The sequence below is a fragment of the Dendropsophus ebraccatus genome, chromosome 10, assembly GCF_027789765.1.
Source record: "Dendropsophus ebraccatus isolate aDenEbr1 chromosome 10, aDenEbr1.pat, whole genome shotgun sequence".
Lineage (NCBI taxonomy): Eukaryota > Metazoa > Chordata > Amphibia > Anura > Hylidae > Dendropsophus > Dendropsophus ebraccatus.
Genome location: NC_091463.1, coordinates 48539824 through 48552332, shown reverse-complemented (window position 1 = coordinate 48552332; position 12509 = coordinate 48539824). Strand labels below are relative to the sequence as shown.

At 41.9% G+C, this 12509-nt stretch overlaps 1 protein-coding gene across 1 annotated transcript in view; it reads right to left on the bottom strand.

Moving 5' to 3' along the window:
- The window catches only part of LOC138802846 (ligand of Numb protein X 2-like), a 68161-nt gene extending 60923 nt beyond the window's left edge, over positions 1-7238 (bottom strand). Inside the window, exon 1 of the mRNA XM_069986546.1 lies at positions 7171-7238. The gene's annotated coding sequence lies outside the window, so the exon portion shown is untranslated. The remainder of the gene's footprint in view (positions 1-7170) is intronic.
- Between the last annotated feature and the right edge of the window lie 5271 nt (positions 7239-12509).

The following is a 12509-nucleotide window of genomic DNA, read 5'->3' as shown; positions in this document are numbered from 1 at the left end:
TAAACACAGAGGTAAGCTTATAAAAAGGTAATGGAAAACAGTAGTCATCCATCATATTGCAAACTAGATATTAGTAATAAATCTCTTAGGTGGGGCGTTCATCATGACAGGTATGCTTTAAAGGGGTTGTCCAGGGAGAAAATTACAGCTCCGCAGTGCTCACTTCCTGGGAATTCTTCAGAGACGTGGAGGGTGCAGGTGTATATCCTGATCACTGTGTACGGGATGTCCTATAGCTGCACAATGTCACTGTAGCCAAATACTGACCACAGGGATGTGGGTTTATCAGGCTCAAACCCCTGCCGCAGCCTCGCAAATCTACTCCAGCTCTGAGCCAGTGAAAATATTGTGACTATTGCATGATCTGCACCAGGCACATAGCATAATGACTTCCCTCCTGTATTTGGAATTGAGATTGTGAGGCCATTGGGGCTGATATGATGACAGTCTCTGTACAGTGCTGAATAATATGGAGTTGCTATAAAAGTATATTGATCATACACTGACAAGTATGTGGCACTATAGAATACAACACAGTTCAAATACAAAAGTGGGTGATAAGATCTAAACCCTTCTATAAAACTGCAGTAATACTTATGTCTGCTAAACAGGGACTGTGTAATACCAACTTTAATTAATGAATAGGATAAACCATAAGAATAAAGGTATATGGACATGGTGGACAATGGTGTGCAAAAGAGCACAATTGTTTCCGCTATGCAGCAGTGTGTGAATCCATGAGGTTTTTTTCACAGTTTTATAGCACCACTTTGTGATTACACCCTAAATGTAAGACATTTAATTAAGACCAATTAATAAAGATGCTGAGAAACATTATAACATGGCATTGGATCTTATGAAGTCAGCGCTTCTTGGAAGAAGAAAAGGAAAGTCACAATTCGGAGAATGACTAGGATAAGATGAGTGATTTACGATCTGTGCGATACAAATCCATGAATGCCTGCACACAACCTGCGTGTTAGGACAGTTTATTTTCCCCTGGAAATGAAAATGTTTGGAGGACACACCAAATACGCATTATTGGACAGAAGACAAATTAAAAATAGTTCCATGCACTACGCCCCAGCAGCAAATGCTTACAAAAGATATAGAAGATACATGGACTCAGCTTTTCCATGCTGGGTACTGTACACACGCTGAGAAACTTATCACAGAGGTATAAACAATGCACATAATCCAATAATTGCTAAGTGCCAGCTCTAAATCTGTCAGCATTAGCCTGATGAAGATAAAAGGATACTACATTTATGGGAACCCATGCCAAGCTCTCTCCAGGGTAAGTCACTACGAGCAAGAAAAGGAACAACCTTGGCCTCTGGTTTATACACAACAAAGAGACTGATAAATATTGGCCCCAACCTATCAGGTTTTGCTTTAAAATTGAACATCTGAGACCTAATTGGTTGTTTTAAGCAGCCGTGTAATTTTTTGTGGCATTAAATTTGTCCAGCCATACTGCCAGCAGTGATCACCAATAGAGAAATATTAGACTTCTTGAATTCATTGAAATCAATTTAAATGATGCAGTAACGGACACCTTTTTGCTTTTTTGGACGTTTTGTAAACATAGCCTAAGGGTGTGTTCACGCGTACAGGATCGGCAGAAGATTTGATGCCACAGATATCAATGCAACTAAATTACTGAACACAGTATCAAATCCTCACCATCAAATCTGGTGCGGATCCTGTGCGTGTGAACGCACCTTTAGGGCCTATTTACACTATGGACTCAGACATGTCACTTCTTTCGGCGGATTTATGGAATACGCCGGCCCATAGAATGGCTTCTATAGAGCCAGCGGAATTCCGCTGACATTATCCGTGAAAATTCCTCAGTATGAACCCACCCTTAAAACTGAATGGAAGGGCTTGCTGCCTCCGCTCTCCATGCCTCTCTCCACGGAACTTCGGCACTGATTCCATTGTGTGCACAGGCCCATACGGTAGCTTCACACGTACAGGATCCACAGCAGATTTGATGATGCAGATCCGCAACAGATTCAACAAAATAACTGAACACAGCATCAAATCTGCTGTGGATCCTCTACGTGTGAACGCACCCTTAAAAGAACTTGCCTTTTTCTCACAATCATTACAGGAATCTGTGCTTAGCAGAGCACGTCTCTAAGAACTGTCAAACAAGCTCTGCTCACTCCCCTAAATACAAGGCTTTACAGTCAGATTCCTGCACTTTGCCTTACTTCCCTCACTGTAATAACTGGAGCACTCAAGACGTTTGTCAGAGACTAGAAGCATCTGCTCTGTGTTCATGTGAAGGAGGAGATATTTCAGGGCAGATTCATTGCAGAATTGGTGAGGAATATTTGGGAGTAGAATGTTTTTAAATCAACTGGTGACAGAAAGTTATATAGATTTGTAAATCCGTAACTGCTGGATATTTTGTACCAATAAACAATTTGATCCTGTTACAACTCTATACAACCTCGGAGCTATATGGCATCTTAATACAGCTCCCATACTGTCTCTGATGTCATAAAAGAGATTTTCCTATTGGATTCTGCACTTTTTCCCATAGGGCCCTATTACATGGAGCAATAACTGGTCGAATGGGCCAGATTATCACTCCTGTAATAGAGACAATGATCAGCCAATGAAACATTCAATATCTTTAGGTCCAGCACCCGGCTTACCCGGGCAAGTGCTGGGGCCCACTCCTGCCATTACTTACTTAATCATTGGGGAGGGAGAGCTGCCAGGAGGAGATGTCCAGTCTCTGCATTGCATTAAATTGGTGTTTTTTTAAACACCAATACAATGCAATGTTCTCTAACCTGTGACTTTCTAATTGCTAAAAAAAACTACAACTCCAATCATACATTGCTGGCAGGACATGATGGGAGTTGTAGTTTGATAATAACTGAAGAGACACTTGGATTTGTGGGGCAGTTCATTAGTCCAGTGTTCTCTAACGTGATTTTCCAGTTACTACAAAGCTACAACTCCCATCATTCGTTATTGGCAGGGCATAATGGGAGTTATAGTTTTGCAGTAGCTGAAAGGCCACTATTTGGGAAACAAAGATGTAGGAGAACAGTTTATTTACTCCAGTGTTCTCCAACATGTGACTCACTCTCCAGTTCTGCAAAACTACAACTTCCATCATCCACTGCTGGCAGGACATAATGGGAGTTGTATTTTGACAACACCTGAAGAGTCACTGGTTGGAAAAACAATTTAGGTGGACAGTGGCCCAATTTATCTACGGGGCTTTGTCACACTTTAATAATGGGGCATTGGCCCACTCCTGGCACTGTGTGAAAAGACAAGGCGTTCAGCCGTTTACCAGAACAGTGCCACGGCGCCAGGAGCGGGCTGAAGCTAGCAGGACATGAAGGAGCATGGAGAGGTATGTTAAAGTTTATTTTTTTACAAGGGCTGCACAGACATCACTAACAATGTCCGTGCAGCCCTTGCTGCCCGATTATCGTGAGAAAGTCATCAGGCAGTGTAATAGGGCCCTTACTGTGCCTTTCCAGCTATTGCATAAGGATACGCTGTACAGATTTTGACACTACAAGTATGAAGTAGCAACGAGTAGTATGAGCAAGTATGAGTAGAGTGGCCTCCGGGCTCTCCTCCAAATGCAGTTGTGGCAAAGAAGGGTTGAACGTGTTCAAATTTAACATCTGAGCCTTTTTCACTCAGAGGAAATAACCTGCAGCCAGTAGTGGTGTGCATACAATTTGAGTATGGCAGTGGCCTATCTTCCATAAAACGAAATGGTCAGGTGTGGATATACAGTATGTCCTATCTATGTATAGTATCAAAAAGCACATGGCACTCAATGGAAAAAAATCTAAAGTAAGCAATGGCTCCTGCCCCAGGTTCCGTAGATGCACCAATATAAATGAGAAAGCAGCATGTCCAAAATTACTTGTTAGTGATTTATTTGCTCATGGAAAAAGCAGAAAAACAGCATTTGTTTTCCTTGAGCAAATAAATCAAATAATACATTATTTTGGACGTACCACTTCCTTCTTTGCACCTATCTATCCCCTAAGCAACATTTATCTATCCCCTAAGCAACATCTGTCAGGAGAGAGTAAGGGCCCTATTCCACCGGACGATTATCGTTCAGATTATCGTTAAATCGTTCGAATCTAAACGATAATCCTTCGGTTGAAATGTAGTTAATGATGAACGACCGAACGAGAAATCGTTGATCACTTTATAAGACCTGGACCTTTTTTTATCGTTGCTTGTTCGCAAAACGTTCGCATTGAATAAGACATCGTTCGGTCGTTCACAATAGATACGAACGCAATAGCGAATAAATAGGGAAGAAAAAACAATTGCAATTACGATCATAAGTAACGATTATCGTTCCATGGAAATGAGTGAACGTTTTCAGGTCTTTCGCAATAGCGGTCGTTTGAGATCATTAATTGTTAACGATTATGAAAACGATAATCGTCCGGTGGAATAGGGCCCTAAGAAAGAATCCATACACATTAAATCAGTGCTTCTCAATTCCAGGCCTCATGGCCACCAACAGGTCATGTTTTGAGGATATCCCATACAAAGATCACCTGTGAGAATACCTGATGCACTGAGTATAACTATATCACCTGTGAAACACTAAGAAAATCCTCAAAACATGACCTATTGATGAGGCCTGAGGACTAGAACCTAGAAGCACTGCATTAGATTATGGGTGTCCAACTGTGGCCCTCCAGCTTTGTCAAAGCTTTGGCTATCCAGGCATGATGGGAATTGTAGTTTTTCAAAGCCGGAGGACTGCCAGTTTGACATCCCTGCATTAGATCAGGTATGGGGAACCTTCGGCCCTCCAGCTGTTGCAAAGCTACAATTCCTATAACGCCTGGACAGCCAAAGCTAAAGGGCTGCACGGAAGGGCTGCTGTTCAGGCATATAGAAATTGTAGCTTTGCAACAGCTGGAGGGCCGAAGGTTCCCCATCCCTGAATTAGATGGTCAGCTGATCCCTCTGAAAACAGTGAATTTGGCCAACTTTTTACTAATGTGTTTGGGGGGCCTTCGTTCACTTTTCCCTACTGATTACTCATTCATGCTTGTACAAAGCAAGCAGATATATTGGCTCGATATTGGCTAAATAAGTATTTGGCTATTGACACTGTATAGGCTCCTTTACACTGGGTTTACACCTAGTTCCCCGACAAGTATCATGTGGCAATATAGATGTCAAAAAAGTTATTTTCACCACATATGCACCACAGTTCACACTGTGAATTCCTTTGCATATTGTTTTAGACGCACCTTTCAAATATGCTGGAATAAAACACAGGTCACTTATTCTGAGTGTATTTCTCAGAGATGCAGGGCGCAGATGAGGGTAAGTGGCATCCATGATGAGATAAGAAGTTCCGCAGCACTTTACAAAGTTTTGTGAACATATCTTAACAGCATCACAGCGCTGTACCCAATGCCGTGGCACCAGTCATACTGGAAGTATCTCTAATAGAAATAATAGAAAGGTCAGCAGCAGGCATTTTAGAAAACTCCTGGAAGAAGAATCCTTTTTATAACAGGTACGATGCTGGGGTGTGGCAGGCGCAGTCCAGAGGGATATATTTAGCACATACATGTGACTTTCACTACAGTGCCCTACACGTGTTACACAACAAACCAAGAGTGATTAAAAAAAAAAAAAAAAAAAAAAAAAAAAAAAAAGGGATTTAAAAAAAAGTCACAAAGTCAAAAAACAAGTTGTCAAAAGTGATTGATTTATAGCATTAAATAACAAAATAGAAAAAAATACTTCTGGAGCGGGGAGGTACTTGTCCACAAACCCAAAAAATACATACAAAATAAAAAACAGATACACTTACACTTGGTGAGTGCTGTATCCCCACCACTCACTGTTGTATAATAGCCAGCAATAGTTCAAAATGATTTTAGCCGGGATCGCTACACCCTCCGGACACCTCCAACAGCTCCGGCACAGGTAAATGGAAAAAAGCAAGAAGCAAAGAAAAATGGGGAGCAATCTCTTTACAAACAAACAGTACTGTACAGTTGGTTTGTAAAGAGATCGCTCCCTATTTTTCTTTGCTTCTTGCTTTTTTCCATATGATTTATAGCATTGACATAGACACAATCAGACTGTGGGATGGGAACAATCAATGTATCTAGTCTACCATCACATCAGACAGTGGTCAGCAACCTGTGGCTCTTGCAAAATGACACATCCCAGCTAGAGATGAGCGAACTGGGTTCGGGTTCGAGTCGATCCGAACCCGATCGATCGGCATTTGATTAGTGGCGGCTGCTGAACTTGGATAAAGCTCTAAGGTTGTCTGGAAAACATGGAGACAGCCAATGACTAAATCCATGATTTCCACATAGCCTTAGGGCTTTATACAAGTTCAGCAGCCACCACTAATCAAATGCCGATCGATCGGGTTCGGATCAACTCGAGCATGCTCCGTGGTTCGCTCATCTCTAATCCCAGCATATCTCCCAGCCAAAGGCTGTGCAGGCATGTTGGGGGTTGCAGTTTTGTGATTGCTGGGCAGCCACAAGTTACAGTCCTATGATCTTCATTACTGAACTGAGTATGTTGTTGTTGTTGTTGTTGTTGTTGTTGCTGTCTAGGCATGCTGGGGGTTGTAGTCTTGCAACAGCTGGAGAGCCGCAGGTTGCCGACCATTTATCTTGATCATTGAGTTGTAGGAAGTTAAAGTTTTGCAATAACACAGTTTGGAAATCACTGGACTATATACATAAACCTATGGGTGCCATAACAATATAGGGGTGCTCAGGTCTATACAGGACAGAGAAATATCACATAATGATTGTACTAAAAAGTTACTAAGACAGGCAATATGTCACATGTACAAAACAGTCTGAGCAAGAACATAACAGGACATGTAACAGCCACTGCAGTACATGGGCGAACACCTGAGGCTTAATATGCGCCATTCTCTCAGATAAGCCCGTATTCCAGGGGGCACTACACATCACAGCCTGTCCGCATGACAACACCCAGACACAACCTGTGGTAAACAAACAAGGATTCCAGTCCAGCTCCTTCCTGGAGTATGCAGATATATAGTACAAGAGGGACACAGGACAAACCACCCTGCCCTCCCAGCCTGGGGTCCTCAGCACCATTGTATATAATAGTAATATTGTTACAGGGACTCACCTGGAGCGACAGCTGCTGCAGCCGGAAAGTTCCGAGAGCCTCACCTGGGTGGAGAGGGAAGTGACTCATACACCGGGGGAGGGGCAGTAACCTGACACAGGAGAGCTCAGCTATGGAGAAGACAGTGGCACATGGCGTCCTCTCTCCTCACCTGTCTACTACACACAGGGACTGGCTGGCAAATTGTACCTGGGGAGAAAACACACAGCACTGGCCCATGAGTAGTGGATTTGATGTTGAGGATTTTTGGTATTTATTTTAATTGATTAAATCAGATGCGCAATGGATTTAGCATGTGTGAATGTGCTCTTTAAGGGGTTATCCAGCGCTACAAAAACACAGCCACTTTCTTTCAGAGACAGCCCCACTCTTGTCTCCAGTTTGGGTGGGGTTTTGTAACTCAGTTCCATTAAAATGAATGGAGCTTTACTGCAAACCACACCTGAACTGGAGACAAGGGTGCTGCTGTTTCTGGAAGAAAGTGTCCATGTTTTTGTAGCGCTGGATAACCCCTTTAAAGGGAATCTGTGAGGTCTATACCAGGTACAGGACTACAGATCCCAGAAGACAGGTGCTGGGGTGATATAAATGACTGCACCTTTAGTGCTGCTGATCACTGCTTTAATATATGGGTCCTTTTACACAGACAGATTATCTGACAGATTTTTGAAGCCAAAGCCAGGAACAGACTATAAACAGGGAACAGGTCATAAAGGAAAGACTGAGATTTTTCCTATTTTCAAAGCCATTCCTGACTTTGGCTTTGAAAATCTGTCTGTTAAATCTCTGTGTAAAAAGACCCTAATTAGAGATGAGCAAACCGGGTTCGAGTCGATCCGAACCCGAACATTCAGTATTTGATTAGCTGGGGCTGCTGAACTTGGATAAAGCTCTAAGGTTGTCTGGAAAACATGGATACAGCCAATGACTATATCCATGTTTTCCACATAGCCTTAGGGCTTTATCCAACTTCAGCAGCCACCGCTAATCAAATGCCAAATGTTCTGATCGACTCGAGCATGCTTGAGGTTCGCTCATCTCTAACCCTAATGCTGCGTTTACACGGAACGATTATCGTTCGAATTTGCACAATAACATTTGAATTTGAACGATAATTGTACGTGTAAATGCAGCGAACAAACGATGAGCGAGAAATCGTTGATTTTGATCTTACATGTTCTTAAATTGTCGTTCGCTAAAAATTCGCAGATTGTTCTGTGTAAACAGTCGTTCACCGATGTAACCTATGTGCGAGATAGGCTTAAGTGATCGCAAAACGATTTTTCCATAAGATATATCGTTCCGTCTAAACGCTGATCGTTATTAAAAAAAAAAAATCGTTACTTCGAAATCGTTAATCGGACGATCGGGAGCTAAGCCACAGCAGTGCCACATTTCCCTGCCCCTTTCTTCTCTGACTCATTGATATACTGTCGCACTGACACTTCAGCTGGTCATTAAGCTTTAAAAATGGCAACTAATGGTCCAGTCGCTTATATCTCCCCGGCATCTGTCTGCCAGGAGCTGCAGCTTTGTGCCTGATAAGGGGCTGAAAGATTCCCTTTAAAGATTTTATCCAGGATTCAAATAGCATGGCGGTTCCCCCCTCCCCCCCCAAAAAAATAAAAACAGCGCCACTCTCCTCTTCAGTTTGTGTGTGGTATTGCAGCTCAGTTCCATTGAAGTGAATGGAGCCAAGTTGTAATACCACACACAACCTAAGGGCAGGGATGGTGCTGTTAAAAAAATTACTGTTTTCTAATCCTGGATAGCCACTTTAACCCCTTAAGGACAGGACAGAAACAAATTGTATGAATATGACCTGTGTCACTTTATTCATTAATAACTTCGGGATGCTTTTACCTATCCGGCTGATTCTGAGACTGCTTTCTCGTGACATATGGTACTTCACATTTCTGGTAAATTGGAGTCGATACTTATAACAAATCTTTATGAAAAAAAGCTAAATAACGTGAAAATTGTGAAAAATTGCATTTTTCCAACTTTGAAACTTTTCTGCTTATACAGAAAATGGTTATGCCACATGAATTATATATTAAATAGCATAAGCAACATGTCTACTTTATATTGGCGGCATTTATTAAACTATCTTTCATTTTTTTTTTAGACAATAGGAAGCTTAAAACATTAGCAGATATTTTCCAAATTTTCTGTAAAATTTCAAAATCAGATATTTTTAGGGACCTGTTCAGGTTTAGGCTGGGTTCACACTACGTATATTTCAGTCAGTATTGTGGTCCTCATATTGCAACCAAAACCAGTAGTGGCATAAAAACACAGAAAGGATCTGTTCACACAATGTTGAAATTGAGTGGATGGCCGCCATATAACAGTAAATAACTGCCATTATTTCAATATAACAGCCGTTGTTTTAAAATAACAGCAAATATTTGCCATTAACTGACGGCCATCCACTCAATTACAACATTATGTCAACAGATCCTTTCTGTGTTTTCAATCCACTCCTGGTTTTGGTTGCAATATGAGGACCACAATACTGACTGAAATGTACGTAGTGTGAACCCAGCCTTGAGCTACGTTCACACTACGTATATTTCAGTCAGTATATTTCAGTCAGTATATGTATATTTCAGTCAGTATTGCAACCAAAATCAGGAGTGGATTAAAAACACAGAAAGGATCTGTTCACACAATGTTGAAATTGAGTGGATGGCCGTCATTTAATGGCAAATATTTGCTGTTATTTTAAAACAACGGCTGTTATATTGAAATAATGGCAGTTATTTACTGTTATATGGCGGCCATCCACTCAATTTCAACATTGTGTGAACAGATCCTTTCTGTGTTTTTAATCCACTCCTGGTTTTGGTTGCAATACTGACTGAAATATACTGACTGAAATATACGTAGTGTGAACACAGCCTGAAAGTGTATTTGAGGGGACTGTATGTTAAAAAGTCCTACAAAGCACCCCATTTCAGAAACTGCACCCCCCACACTCTGCAAAAGCACATCCAGAAAGTTTTTTAACCCTTCAGGGGAGTCACAGAAATAAAAGCTACGTGTATAAGAAATTTGAAAATTTTAATTTTCTGTGCAGAGATTTTATTGTAATCCAATATTTTACATAATTATAAACCCATTACCAGAAAAATGCACCCGAATATTCATTGCCCTGTTTCTGCAGTTTATAGAAATACCCCATATGTGGCCCTATTGGCCACCACAAGCCTCAGAGCGCCTAGTGAATTTCAATGCCTCCGTTATATTTGGTAATTTTTGACCGTAACACTTCAGGTTGGCAGAGGCTCTGGGGTGCCAAAACATAAAAAACACCACTAAAGGGACACCATTTAGAGAACTACACCCCTCAAGGAATGTAACAAGGGGTGCGGTGAGCATCTGGACCCCACAGGTGCTTCACAGATCTTCAGAACAATGTGGCTTAAAAAAAGGAAAAATTTAATTTTTACACTAAAACGTTGTTCTAGCCTTCAATTTTTACAAGGGGATAAAAGAAAAAAAAACACCAAACGTGTAGCGCAGTTTCTCCCGAGTACGGAAATACCCCACATGTGGACATAAAGTGCCAAGCGGGCGCAGGACGAGCCTCCAAAGGAAAGGAGAGCCAACTGACCTTTGAAAGCTGAATTTTACTGGAATGGATTTCAAGGGTCATGTCGCATTTACAGAGCCCTCGTGCTGCCAAAACACTGGAAACCCCCCACAAGTGACCCCATTCTGGAAACTACACCCCTCAAGGAATCCAACAAGGGGTGCAGTGAGCAAATGGACCCCACTGGTGACGGGCACAAATGTGGAACAATGTGACGTGAAAGAAAAAAATTTCATTTTTTCACTTTCACAGCACAAATGTGCCCATCATCAAGGGGTCCATATGCTCACTGCACCCCTTCTTAAATTCGTTGAGGGGTGTAGCTTCCAGAATGGGGTCACTTGTGGGGAGTTTCCAGTGTTTTGGCAGCACGAGGGCTCTGTAAATGCGACATGGCGTTCATCCATTCTGGCCAAATCCAACCTCCAAAATCCAAATGGCGCTCCTTCACTTCGGAGGCTTGCCCACTGCTTGTCCACATGTGGGGTATTTACGGACTCAAGGGAAATTGCTCTCTTTTAACCCCTTGTGAAAATGAAAAATGTAAGGCTAAACCAACATTATAGTGTAAAAAATTTAATATTTCATTTTCACGCCACATTGTTCCACATTTGTGCCTGTCACCAGTGGGGTCCATATGCTCACTACACCCCTTGTTACATTCCCTGAGGGGTGTAGTTTCCATAATGGGGTCACTTGTTTCAACTGTCTTGGCAACAAAGAGGCCTTTTAAATGCAACAAGGCCCTCGAAATCCATTCCAGCCAAATCCAGCTTCCAAAAACAAAATGGCACTCCTTCCCTTTGGAGGCTTACCCTGCATCCGCATGGTGCTTTATGTCTACATGTGGGGTAATTTCGTACCCTTTGTGAAAATAAAAAAAAAAACAAGACAAGCTCAATGATTTAGTGTAAAAATTAAACATTTTTTTACACTAATGTTGGTCTAGCTTTGATTTTTTTTCCACAAGGGGTTAAAAAAGAAAATGAACGCAAAACGTGTAGGGTAACTTCCTCTGAGTACGAAAATACCCCACATAATGGACATAATGTGCCATATGGGCACTGGGCAAACCACCAAAGGGACAGAGCACCATTTAGAGGCTGGAATGGAGGATGGAGGCCATCTCGCAATTACAAAGGACAGTAGAAACCCCCCACAAGTGACCCCATTCTGGAAACTACACCCCATAAGGAATCTAACAAGGTGTACAGTGAGCATATGGACCCCACTGGTGACGGGCTAATATGTAGAACAAATGCCGCAAAAACAAAAAATACAATTATTTTGTATATCCCCCCATGCCCCCTTTGTTAAATTCCTTATGAGGTGTAGTTTCCAGAATGGGGTCACTTGTGGGGGGTTTCTACTGTCCTGGCACCACAGAGGCTTTGTAATTGCATCACGGCAAGTCTCTAATGGGAATGGCGGCCATACCTATTTAGCTGGGGAAAAGGGACAATTTTAATTTATTTGTTGGTATTAAGCCAATTATTAGTTTATAAGGTTGAAAAGGACAGGTGTCCATCAAATTCAACCTGTGTTGATCAAGAGGAAGGCAAGAAACCCTCGTGAGGCAGACGACAGTAGCCTCATCACAAGGAAAAAAATCCTTCCTGATTCCATAATGGCAATCAGAATAATCCCTGGATCAACGTGACCCCTGAAATAGGAATAAGGGAGAGAATTTAAATAATGTAGAACTCCAATGACGCATGGTACGCCTTGAAGCGATCCTTTA